Consider the following 13,102-nt stretch of genomic DNA (forward strand, 5'->3'; position numbering starts at 1 on the left):
AGGGCGGTAGTGGGAAGTAGCAAGAGCAGCAGTGGTCAGATAAACCTAATGGGGCACGGGGTAAACATTTATAACTATTTTTAATATTACACAGGAATAAATCTAATGTTTTTTTGTCCCTTGTCTCGCAGTCCACGTATTGATGAAGTCCCGGGAGAGTAAAATCGTTACATTGGTTAAAATCGCCAGTGACCATCAATACGGCATCGGGTGACTTAATTTGAATGTCCTGTATTTCTTTCCTCAAAATATTTTTCGCTGTGGTGTTGTCTGATGATGGTGGAATGTAGACGTTGATGATGATGACATGAGTATATTCCCGGGGTAGGTAATATGGTCGTGACGAAACAGTAATAAATTCAATATAATCGTCACAATACATTTTCTTTATCTGACAGTTATTGGGGTGGCACCATTTGTTGTTAATATATGTGCACACCCACCCCCAGTTCGTTTATTTACATTAGTCCGATCTCCTCGAAATAGTGAATATTGTTCAACGTCCCTTGACTTTGATAAAGACAACAAACCAAACCCTATGATCACAATACTGTTCAATTGAAGAAGTGTCAATTTGAACCTAATCAGTCAATTCAATTATTCTAATATGAATAGGGGAGAGGGGGGGGGGGCGAAGTGGCCGAGTTAAGGTAATGCACTGTGACCTGGAAGGTCCCGGATTCGAGCCCCCACTTCAGGCACTTTCGTTTTTTTTTTCCTTGGGCAAGAATATTAACCCCCAATTTGCTCACTTTGAACAACATTGGTGATTCCTGTTGACATCAGACATCTTGTTTGATGAATTATCTATAATCCTTCATGGAATGCCTAGGCGACGATATCTTATGATGTCTTGGCGGAAGGGCATTTTTTTTTTTTTTGATATGAACTATAATTGCTATTATATATAAGCATCGCCAAGCCTCTTTGCCTTGCTTCATCTCTCCCTCTTACCTCCTTGTTTTTTGTGTGTTTATTTTCTTCTTGTTCTTCGTGACCATTCTTTTAGGCGGCATACAGCTGAAGAACTGGCGCCCTCTGTCCTTTGACGTCATCACGGACCGTCCAGACACTCGGACTGTGGAGGAAATGTTAGGGGAGATAACTAGCGTGGCCACACTTCTTATCCGGATGTATAGGTAGGTACCAATGTGTGGTTCTGAATTGACAATATTTATGTTCTCCATTTAAAGCAATTGTCGACAACCCGGGCCAAATACTTAGCAAGTATTCTTCAGAGCTATTAGGCCCGTGGAGCCGGAGTTTATCCCGGTTTCTATAGCGTGAAACGGACAGTAGCAATTTCTTGCTACCTTTTGATAGGACGCTGCGCTAGTCTATCGCAAAATACTTTCCATGTCACCTAATCTAACAGATCCAGCCACCCAATCATTGTTGGGTGGACAGGGAGTTGGGGGGGGGGGGGGGGTCAGAAAAAAATATTGACTGCAGCCGAGATCGATCTCGGTCCCTTTGATTGTAAAGCAAGTGCTCTACCAACTGAGCTTTCAGGATCCCCTTAGCAAGTATTCGGGTACAGCAAGTAATCGGGTACAGCAAGTATTCGGGTACCTATTATTTGACAACTTCCTGAAAAAAAAAGATGAAGAAAGAAAATGAGGAGATAAAAACCCATAGCATTTGTACTCGACCAAAGCAAGCGTTTTGAAAATTGATATTACATGTCAATGTATTAACTAAATGATTTATAAGATAATAGCATCTTTTGCATTGTTATTGTTCCCATCACATTTCAAATTATGAGATCTTGATATTATTTAGTAAAATAATTCTAGTCACCAAGTACCAGATATCGGATGGGTATCAGAAAGTTGTGCATAAAATAGGTAGAGAAGCAGCTTTTCATCATATGATTGGATTAACAAAAACAGTTAGGCTACAAGTTGAGTTTGTGTTTTCCTTGAAGGTGTCCATTAGGTTCAAGTTGGGTTTTTGTTTTCCTTTGTCCTATTTCTACTGTCCTAAATCAACTTTTGAGAGTGCCTTGTTTGCCTTTAATGTTTGTTTGTTGTTTTTTCTTTTGTTTTTGTTTGTTTGGTTTGTTTTTTTGGTTTGTCCTAAATGTACTTTTATGAAGTGTCGTGTCTTTATAAAATGTACTTTGGTTTGTGTCCTAAATGAATTAGATTTCTAAGTGGATACTTTTATTATCTTCATCATTATTATTATCATCATCATCTTTATCAGCGTCATCGTCATCAACATTATCATCATCATCAATACCACCACCACCACCACCACCATCACCCATATAAGCATAATGAGTGTCCATTCATTTCCGCAGCCACCAACTCTGTCATTCAGGAGACCAAGTGAAGGAGAAAATCGCCCAGCTACTTCTGACCGAATCCAGCCATCTCCTCGTGGACGCAGGGTGTCCCATAGAAAAGGTGAGTTGTTTAGTTTAAGCAGATAATAAAGTGTCCCATTAAAAACGGTGTTCCCACCACCAGGCAGGGAATCGACCAGGCCTGCATGACGTCACAAACGTTTGCCCCATTTCCATCCAATTCGTTCACTAGACTAACATGGAATTTTCATAAGCGAATCATAATTGGATTCAATAGTCTGATGTCACGTCGCCCAGCAACGGCGGCCATCGTGGTTCTAAACAAAGAAAATCTGTACTTTTTATTCTTCATGCTGGCTAGAACTTTTCATATGTTTTGTGATCAGAATGTGTAAAAGTCAAAACATGATCAGATTAATTTATTTTTTTTTTGTCCTCTGGATACGCTTTTATGCTCGTCGGAGAAATATTTCATAAGGGCGTCCGCCATCATTGTTCCGATAGTTTAGAGCCAGTTACTAAGTTACCATGCGTCATTACAAGGGAAGTGACGTTACGACTGTTGAAGCGTATTCCAGTCTAACATGCCTAGTTTTTAAAGAATTGAATCTTGACAATAACTCTCTCCTTACCGGCCATTTTCCAGATTTTCACCAAAACTTCACACCCAACCTATACAAAAATAGATTTATTTCAATTAAACACAAAATCTGTTAGTTCTTGATGTACATTGTATTTTTTTTTTTTTATTGTTTTGCTAAACAGTGATAATATACTTTAACTATAGCAAACATTTTTGTTAAAATATTTTGATGTACAAAAGAAATTTGAATTACAAAAATGTTGGACTTCATCGTAAGACATTTGACGATTTTTCTATGGGTGGCAAGGAGGGGGTTATTAAAACTACAACACAATACAATACCTGCAAAAATAGTCAAAAATTCAATTCCCTCTGTCTGACCTGCCTACTTGAAAACTTTAAAATTCGTAATTTTTATGAGAAAAAATTTTTACTCGCTATAATTAACTTTTTTTTTAAAAATCAACAATTCACACTCACAAGGATTAAATAAAACTTCAAAATCCTTTAAATTATATATAGTCTGACATCAAGTTTTGATTTCAATAAGTTTGATATGCCTTAAGAGATGCTCACAAAGTTCTGAAAGATTTCTTTATTTTTGTGTGTCTGTATTTTTGTTGTTGTTGTTTTGTTTTTTTTTTGTTTTTTTTTTTTGTTTTTTTTTTTTTTGGGGGGGGGGGTTTGGTTGGTTTTTTTTTTCTCTTGGCACTTTTGTTGCATTTTGGATTTCTCTCTGAACAACCACTTTTTTTATTATTAAGGATGAAGAATTTTATTTCCATAAATTTTATCTTTAAAAAATTAAAACACACTGACATTTAGTATTTCAGGCTATTTTTTTTACTCTAGATTCTACCACTTTCCTCTGTCTGTTTTGACCTGACTGTCTAAAATTATAGTGTTTTACGTGTTATGATTTATGTTAATCATTTATTTTTGTTGTTGATCAGACTAGAACATTGCCCTTTAGTTCCTGCATGGGTAAGACAAAGTTTGCAGTGGTTGAAATGCAATAATCAATGATGATGTTTAGTGATTGCTGACTTTAACAAGTTTTCGTTTGAACCATAACGTCATTGATTTATGCCGTTGCTATTCAGAAAACCATGTCAATTTTTCCAGGAGTTGTGTGAGTTTGCGCGGATATGTTTCTGGTATTTTAGATGATTTGTTTGTGTAAAGCGTGCGACGTAATTTTGACACATTGTGTCACTTTGCGAGTTCTGTGACGTAATTTTGACACAATGTGTCAATGTGACAACATTGCGTGTTCTGTAGCGTGATTTTGGCACTGCTTTTTTTTTATTACATTGTATGTATTTCTGTGACGTAATTTTGACACAATGTGTCAATGTGACAACATTGCGTGTTCTGTGACGTGCTTTTGGCACTGCTTTTTTATTGCACTATATGTGTTTCTATGACGTGATTTTGACACATTTAGTCACATTGTGTGTTCTGTTACGTAATTTTGACACATTTTTTCTGTGTGTGCTACTGTGTTTGATTAGATCCCCCCCCCCCCCCCCCCTCAAACTCTTATCATGTTATTTATTATTATGCGCTTACCCCTTCTCCGCCTTAATTTAGCTTTGATTTGTATCTGAGTATAATACACAATATTTAATATTAAATACAATGTCTGTACCGTAAAGGAGATGACATAACATTTATTGTCTTTGATTGTATGTGGGTTTTTTTTTAGTTTGTAAGCGTGTTCATCGGTGTATTTGTTACCAACTAACACGCGAGTTTTTTGGTTTATTTAAGTTTATGTATGTGTGGATTTAATTAATTCTTTGTTGTCCTCACTAATGCTTTTGTGTTTGTGTTGTGTGTCGTTTTTTGTTTGTATTTTTTTTAACCTACTAATGCTTATTATGTGTGCTTATATAGTATGTGTATGTGTGTGTTTTGTACGGATTTGTGTGATTATGTGTGTGTGTTGATACATGAGAGAGAGAGAGAGGGAGAGAGAGAGAGAGAGAGAGAGAGAGAGAGAGAGAGAGAGAGTATAATTTGAGGAAAGTGAGTGCGACTTCAGATGAAGAGATCTAATTACTGTGACCAGTGGTCTCAAAACAGTATTGTGTTGGCTTGTACCTGCTGTGTCCCAGTCCATTCAATTTTAAGTTTAAATGACAAAAACTCTCAAACCAAATCTGGGATCTTGAGTTGTTTTTATTTTGTTTTGTTTTTAAAATAATTTTATTGTTTTTGTTTTGTTTTATTATTTTTTTTTGGGGGGGGGGGTTGGTTTTTTTTTCTTGTTTTTTTTTTTTTTTGTTTTTTTTTTGCCAATATGAGGGTCATTTGAATCGATCTATATTAGAATAGGAGGAGTTTTCTGACCAAACTTTTTAGCAATACCTGTCCTGTCTGTACGGCTATTAACATGTTAAAAATTGCGTTCGGTTATCGAACCTGGTGGTGATGCTGTCTGTATTACGAGCACGTAGATGATTGGAGAGATAGAAGACACAAGGGAGGTAACTCTAGATTTAATTATCACTGATCTCTTGTTGACTGACTGGATGTGTGAGATCTCCACACTCTTTGATTAAATTCAAGCTGCTTGTAAACCTAATCTTCTCTTTTTCTTTTTTTCTTCTTTTTTTTCCTCCATTATTTCCCTCCCACCATAAGAGCATTAATGTTGAAGATATCACACGACTTAATGCCTTCATCAAACTTGATGCTAAATCGGCATGCAAGACGAGCACGCGATCAAGAGAACTGGGGTCTGATTCATGGAGCGGGACTACGACGGTAGTCTGAGACTATATCCGTAGTCTCAGACTAAAAGGCGTTGTAAGATATTCATGAAGCCGGACTACGCGAAGTCTCAGATTAAACGAGGGACTAAACGGGTGAAATTTACACCCGCGATTTAGCAGGTGTAAATATCGTAGTCTGAGACTAAATTTCAAGATCATATTATGTCGTCTAGGCTGGGGGAAGTAATTGTACAGCGATTAGAACAAGAATACCCGACAGTTTTGTCTCACATTATTTTATTTGTGGGGAAAAAACAACAACAAAACAAAACAAAAAAAAAAAAAACGATCAAAACAAACACGAAGAAGAAATAGATATTATTTCTGTGCCACTTCGTATGACGCATGCGCAGCTGGAAAAGTAACACATTTCTATGACGTGTTGTGGTACGTTTCCGAGGAATCCCCAGTTAAAAATAGATTGACCTCTGTAGTCTGAGACTTCGCAAGCGTAGTCAGAGACTTGATAGTCAGGGACGAAGTCTGACTCCATGAATAGCTTACTTTCCGTAGTCTCGGACTTCCCAAAGTCTTAGACTACAAAGTCTAACAACAAGATATGAAGTGAGTAGAAAAGTGCCAGAAGACAATAGAGAATAAATTTTTTTTTTTTTTTTCGCGGCGGTGGTGGGGTTTGAACCTGCGACCTTATTGGTACGACAACTCCGCCTGGCAGGTGAGAGCGTGGCTCTACCGTGTGAGCTATCCACGAACACAAAAATATTCGTTTCAAACCCAAAGTCATTTCTAGATCCCTCTCTCACCCACTTCTTGAGATCGCCGATTCGTTCACCACCATCGCGAAGTAATTTTGACCAGCAGTTAAGCTTAATAGCCAATATTCTCATCACAAACATATAACATAGAAACGATTGAGACATTGAGTATGCTCCGGTGTATGGGGTGAATTTTTAATTCAGAAAAGTGAGTGGAGCAGGCACTTATGTTGGTAACAACAAGATATGAAGTGAGTAGAAAAGTGCCAGAAGACAATAGAGAATAAATTTATTTTTTTTTCGCGGCGGTGGTGGGGTTTGAACCTGCGACCTTATTGGTACGACAACTCCGCCTGGCAGGTGAGAGCGTGGCTCTACCGTGTGAGCTATCCACGAACACAAAAATATTCGTTTCAAACCCAAAGTCATTTCTAGATCGCTCTCTCACCCACTTCTTGAGATCGCCGTTTCTCAGACTTTGCTATAGTCTGAGACTTTGCTATAGTCTGAGACTACCATAGTCCCGCTCCATGAATCAGACCCCTGATCTTTTCTTTCTTTTTTTTTTTTTTTTCGTCTTTTTTCTTCTTGTTTTTTTTTTTCTTTTCTTTTTTTCTTTTCTTATTTCTTTTCTTTTTTTTTATCTTTTCTTTTCTTTTTTATCTTTTCTTTTCTTTTTTCTTTCTTTCTTTTCTTTTCTTTTCTTTTCTTTACTTTTTCGTTATTTTCGTTCTTTGACTTTTACTTTAACTTTCTTTATTGTCTTTTTAAAAGTATTATTATTACCTGTGGTATAGGTGTGATTTTTAAATGAGTAACTGTTGTCGATGTCAAATTTGCTTTAAAACTTAAAGAAGACAAAGGGGCCCTAAATAGCGTGATTAATTATTTTGATTTTTGTGTTTTCGAAAGGAGAGAGAGAGAGAGAGAGAGAGAGAGAGGTAGAGAGAGAGAGAGGGAGAGAGAGAGAGGGAGAGAGAGAGAGAGAGATAGAGAGAGAGGGGGGAGAGAGAGAGAGATAGAGAGGTAGAGAGAGAGATAGAGAGAGAGAGAGAGGGGGGGAGAGAGAGAGATAGAGAGGTAGAGAGAGAGAGTGGTAGAGAGAGAGGGAGAGATAGAGAGAGAGAGAGGTAGAGAGAGAGAGAGGGAGAGAGAGGGGGGAGGGAGGGAGGGAGAGAGAGAGAGAGGTAGAGAGAGAGAGATAGAGGTAGAGAGAGAGAGGGGTAGAGAGAGAGAGAGATAGAGAGGTAGAGAGAGAGAGAGGGAGAGAGAGAGGGAGAGAGGTGTCTGTGAATTATGGGGTCATTGTTGTAATGGACAATATTTTATGTGTTAAAACAAGCCCATAATTGCGTTCGTTTATCAGACCTGCAAATGTGTGCACATTGCATCTGGAGTATTCTCTAATACCTTTTGTTTCAATAACTTTTTCCCTGCTGGATTGAATAGAAATTTGATTCTTTTGTGGGGGTTTTTTTATGTAGAGTTTGCTTTTTTTTTTTTCTTTTTTTTGTTCAAATAAGAAAGAAAAAAGTTTATATGAAACGTTTTGACGGCTATTATAGATTAGTAGTTATTGGCTTTTGTAATCAGCTGTTTAAAGACTATATTATACTCACAAATATAAAATTTAAAGTAAAGAACGTTGTTTGTTGGGATTTTATTTGTTGTTGTGGTTTTTTTTTTTTTAATTCTTTTGTTGGGAGGGGGGGGGGGGGGGGGGGGGGGAGGGTTCCATCTCTGTCACGCAAATTTCAATTGCCTTTTGTTTTTTGTTTTTTGTTGTTTTTTTTTTTTTTTGTTTTTTTTTTTTGTTGTTTTTTTTTGTTTTTTTTTTGTTTTTTGTTTGTTTTTTTTGTTTTTGTTTTTTTTTTTTTTTTTGTTATTTCTTTTTGTTGGCATACCGAGTGGAATTATTGCATCTAAGCACATCAAAGGGCGTCAGACTTAAGAGATTTAAAAGAAGGAATTTTGAGTTTGAGCATATTGACATTTTTGTGGGGGGGGGGGGGGGGGGGAATTTTAGACGTCATTAATTACACAATGCAATGAAGACCTGCCTTTTTTTAAGTGAGGGGAAGGCAGTCCAATATTTTGAGCGACGATGACTATTTCACAGGTGATGTTATCTCCTTGTAAATCATCTTTATGGTTGATTGTAATTTGAAATTGTATTAGAATCTGGGAAGGGGGGGGGGGGGGGGGGGGGGATCCTGTGTTACGATATTGTCTGAGATTTTTGAGTAACCTTTCACTGGGCACTTGGGTACATTATAGATATGATTTATGTTATTTTATTATTATATTTTATTATTAATTATTATTATTATTATTATTATTATTAATTATTATTATTATTATTATTAATATTATTATTATTATTATTATTATTATTATTATTTTATTACTATTATTTTTATTATTATTATTACTATTATTTTTATTATTATTTTATTATTATTATTATTATTATTATTATTATTATTATTATTATTATTATTATTATTATTATTAATATTATTATATATATATATTTTTTTTTTTAGGTGAAAAGTTTTCCTTCGACTTATTTTTCTTCATAAGCACCTGATTTCCTCTAGTGTTGCAAGCAATGATGAATTCTAAATTTATCGAAATGCCCTTTTATTTTGAGAGAGAGAGTGAGAGAGAGAGAGAGAGAGAGAGAGAGAGAGAGAGAGAGAGAGAGAGAGAGAGAGAGAGTGAGTGTTCAAATAGCCTGAAATTGTTTTGCAAGTCCAATTAAAGTATAAAAATCGCAATAAGTTGTCACTCTCTGTCATCCCCGCCTCCTGCTATTTTATGGTATTTTAATTCCAGGTTTTCTGTTTTCTCTCACACAGAATGTTCTAGAAGATATATCAAGAGGTCACCCTGACCTGACCATTCCTGACCACGTGGTCGGTGTCTTCAATGCCTGGTACAGTAGTCATCAACTAAAGTTACGAGGGAATGGAGGTGGGATCAGGCCTTCAACCCGTCTACCTGTTGATCCAGCCACTCAAGAAGGAGAAAACAGAAATTTTAGTAAGCCAAAAGGACATGGGAGCAATTTCCTTGGACAGGAAGAAAGAAAGCGTGATCACATCGCCTTTGGGGATCAAGTCACCCAGGTTTTCAAATGTTCTCACAAAGACAAAGACCTCTCAAGAAAGCAGTCCTTTCACTTCCATGGCGACCTCGTCACCTTCGTCGTTGTCTTCATCATCATCATCATTATTACCATCATCCCTATCCTCTATTCCTTTCAGTCATCTTTGTTCACGTCAGTCCTCTCCTCCAATGTAGAAAACGGCAAGGAAGAAAGCAAAAGAATCAATTCCTCCTTATTGCAAAATCCTCTCTCTTGTAACAACAGCAACACCTTACCTCAGCTCAACACAAAAGCTGGGATTAAGTTAGAGTTACCTTCCCTTGACAACAATCCAAGCAGCAGTCGTTATCAATACGCTGGGCATGATGTGAAAAGTAGCTTTTGGGATCAGCAAAATCCTCAGCAAAACCAACCTCATCAAGCTGGCAGTCAAAGGGATCATCAACAACACCATCATCATCAAAACCATCAACATCAACAGCATCATCAGCAACAGCATCATAAAGAAGAAGTAGATAACACCTACTCTCCACCACCTCCTACATCGCCTAACTTCCACAACAACTCCAAACATTCAACAGACCATCCCATTCCAACGGAAACCACCGGCTACCCTTCCTCATCGTTCAGGATATCGCCATGGCTTTGAACTTTACAAACCCCCACAGCAACTCACCTCAAGGACAATCAAACCAGAACCCCACTGCCCCGTCTTTCCTGGGCATCATGCCCGGTAAGACACGAATCCGGACCTCCTTTGACCCCGAACATGAAATCCCTCGGCTTCAGAAGTGGTTCGCCGATAACCAACACCCGACCGGGAACAGATGATGAAATTCATGCACGAACTCAACAGGCTGGAATCCAGGAAGGGGAGGCGACCCTTGGACCTCACCAATATCATTTATTGGTTCAAAAACGCCCGGGCTGCACAAAGAAGGGCGACCAAAGTGGCTGACGATACTCCTGATCAAGAGGTCACCAATAACAAAGCCCCATCTGGCAATCATAACAACAACAATCTGCAAAGTAATAATAATAATAATAATAATAATAATAATAATAATAATAATAATAATAATAATAATAGTAATAATAGTAATAATAATAATAATAGTAATAATAATAGTAATAATAGTAATAATATAATAATAATAATAATAATAATAATAATAATAATAATAATAATAATAATAATAATAATAATAATAATAATAATAATAGTAATAATAGCAACAATAATAGTAACAGTAATGATTGTTACAGTGAAAGTTCAGAGCCCCCATACCTACCCAACAAAAACGCAGTTTATGTGATTCCCTTCCATCCTTACCCCCATCTGGCCGCCATGTCAGGAGTTGCCGGCATTGGGAGCTCTTTTGGATCAGAAAACACAAATTGTATGATGGATTTGGTGGGGGGAGGGGCTTGTGATGAACAGCCTTATGACCTTTCTATTACATCATCCAAACAACATTCCAGTAACAGGTCATCGCCTTCATCATCGTTGTCCTCATCGGACCGCGTGCCCAGCAAATCCCCTTCAGGCCACACCAGAAAACATTCCAACCTTCGTCTTGTCACGTGTTCAATATCAGCTTGGACAATTCCTACAACTCTAGTCGCAAAGTCGCCAATCCAAGGTTGATGGATGACGACGATGATAATGATGATAATGATAGAGATCAGGATGATATTGATGATGAAGAGGATGATGGTATTGGTGGTGGTGATGGCGATGATGATCCCGCTATTAAACCTAGGATGTCTGGAGAACCGCCGTCTAAAAAAAGACTCATGTCCAAATCCGTTCATTCCAATACCCTGACCCCTGACCCCGCTTGTCCAATTCATCTTATCCACCAAGATTCCCAGCACTGCTTGATGTTGTATCGCGCATGCGTCGAGAAAATACCAGGCGATTTGACAGAAAATAATGTCAATGCCAACATTCCTAATGATAACCAAAAGGTCAATTATGACACAGATGACAACACAGAGGGGTCAAGGTCACCTGTTGTATCGCCACAACCTGACTACAGGTCCAGTGGGAAGGGTGGACGCTCAGGAAGATCCAGTCTGGACGAGAAAACGACTGTAAAAAATCCAAAACATTCACGAATGAATATTGACAGCGTTGACGATATTGACAATAAAATTGGGCACCAACCCACCACATCTTCCACCTTTGTCTGAATCGGCTCTGTCTTTATTCAGGACACAACGGATGCAGCACTCCGTCCCCAGGACTACAGATTGCATTAGATAACAATAATAAATGTATGGATAACATCGATGATGACGAAGATAATGATGGTAACGATAACAATGATGACGGCAGACGATATTCAAATGCATCGGACGATCACAAGGCCAATCTCTTTAAATCCAAACCTATGTCCAGAAAGGTTGTGGAAAATTTTAACAGTACCAGGCGACGAGTGGAGGTCAAGGACACAGATGATCTGGAGTTGGGTCAATCAAAGGAGACCTAAATTGTTACAATAACAACAAAAATAATAGAAATAAAAACCGGAATAGTGATGACCTTAGTAGCAATAGTCGTATAATTGGGAGCAGTAATTCAAATAACAACAATGTTAATGTTTGTTCTGATGACGATGTGGATGATGAAGATGAAGAAAACAGCAACGATAGCTTCGATTCTGAGGCAGCCGCAGAGCTCAAATTCCGCATGAAACAAAATGCCGCTGTGGTCGCCGATTACATGAACAGTAACGTGTCGCGTCTGACAGCAGCCAATATGGCGGCTTTGTCATTGGCACAAATGGGTCAATCCCTGCACCTGCCTCAACTACCTCCGTCTCTGGCCGCTATGGCCTACTACCCCATGGATCCTCGGTTTTACTCCCAGGGTTCCCTAGTCCCCCCTCCCACGTCCTCCATACACCCCATCACCCCCCCAATTTAAGCCCTCATCATCAACGTCTCCTCCACCTTCCAACAATTCCTCATCTTCTTCCTCCCTCTTGCACCCTCATCAAGGACGACTAACTCCCCCGACCTCCCACCACCACCACCATCACCACCAACACCATCACAACTTAGATCTCTCTTCCACCCCCAACTCTGGGCCGCTTTCATCCCCAACATCCACCCTTCACCAATCCATTTCTGCCACAGATCTATCAAATCACCACAACAACAACTACCACCACCACCATCACCACCAACAAAAAACAACAACAGCAACATCACTCTCGCCACCCCAACAGTCACAAGACCAGCTTCCACAGGATGCCCACAACCACCACCACCAACACCACCGCCCATCTTCCCAGCATGCTTTGAAAGAGCATCTTCCTCTTCTTCTATCCGAACTCACCACTCATCCAGCAACTCATCCTCGGAGCCGAGAAAAGCGCCGGACACGCGTTTTTATCGACCCGCTGTCGGAAATTCCCAAACTGGAAAAGTGGTTTGTGGAAGACACTCATCCGTCAGCTTTCATGATCGACAAATTCTGTGAGGAACTCAACAAATGCGAGTATCGGCAGAAGTTTCCAAAATTGGAACCTAAAAATGTCCAAACTCTGGTTTAAAAATCACAGGGCCAAAGTGAAACGATTAACGACTGGT

The 13,102-nt window shown here is 38.5% G+C and overlaps 1 pseudogene; it reads left to right on the top strand.

The window, feature by feature from the left end:
- Positions 1–912: 912 nt before the first annotated feature.
- LOC144961085 (uncharacterized) lies at positions 913–13,093 on the top strand (annotated as a pseudogene).
- The last annotated feature ends 9 nt before the right edge of the window (positions 13,094–13,102 follow it).

The sequence above is a fragment of the Berghia stephanieae genome, unplaced genomic scaffold (assembly GCF_034508935.2).
Source record: "Berghia stephanieae isolate SIO BIC M18660-M18661 unplaced genomic scaffold, UCSD_Bste_1.3 scaffold1353, whole genome shotgun sequence".
NCBI classification, from domain to species: Eukaryota; Metazoa; Mollusca; class Gastropoda; order Nudibranchia; family Aeolidiidae; genus Berghia; species Berghia stephanieae.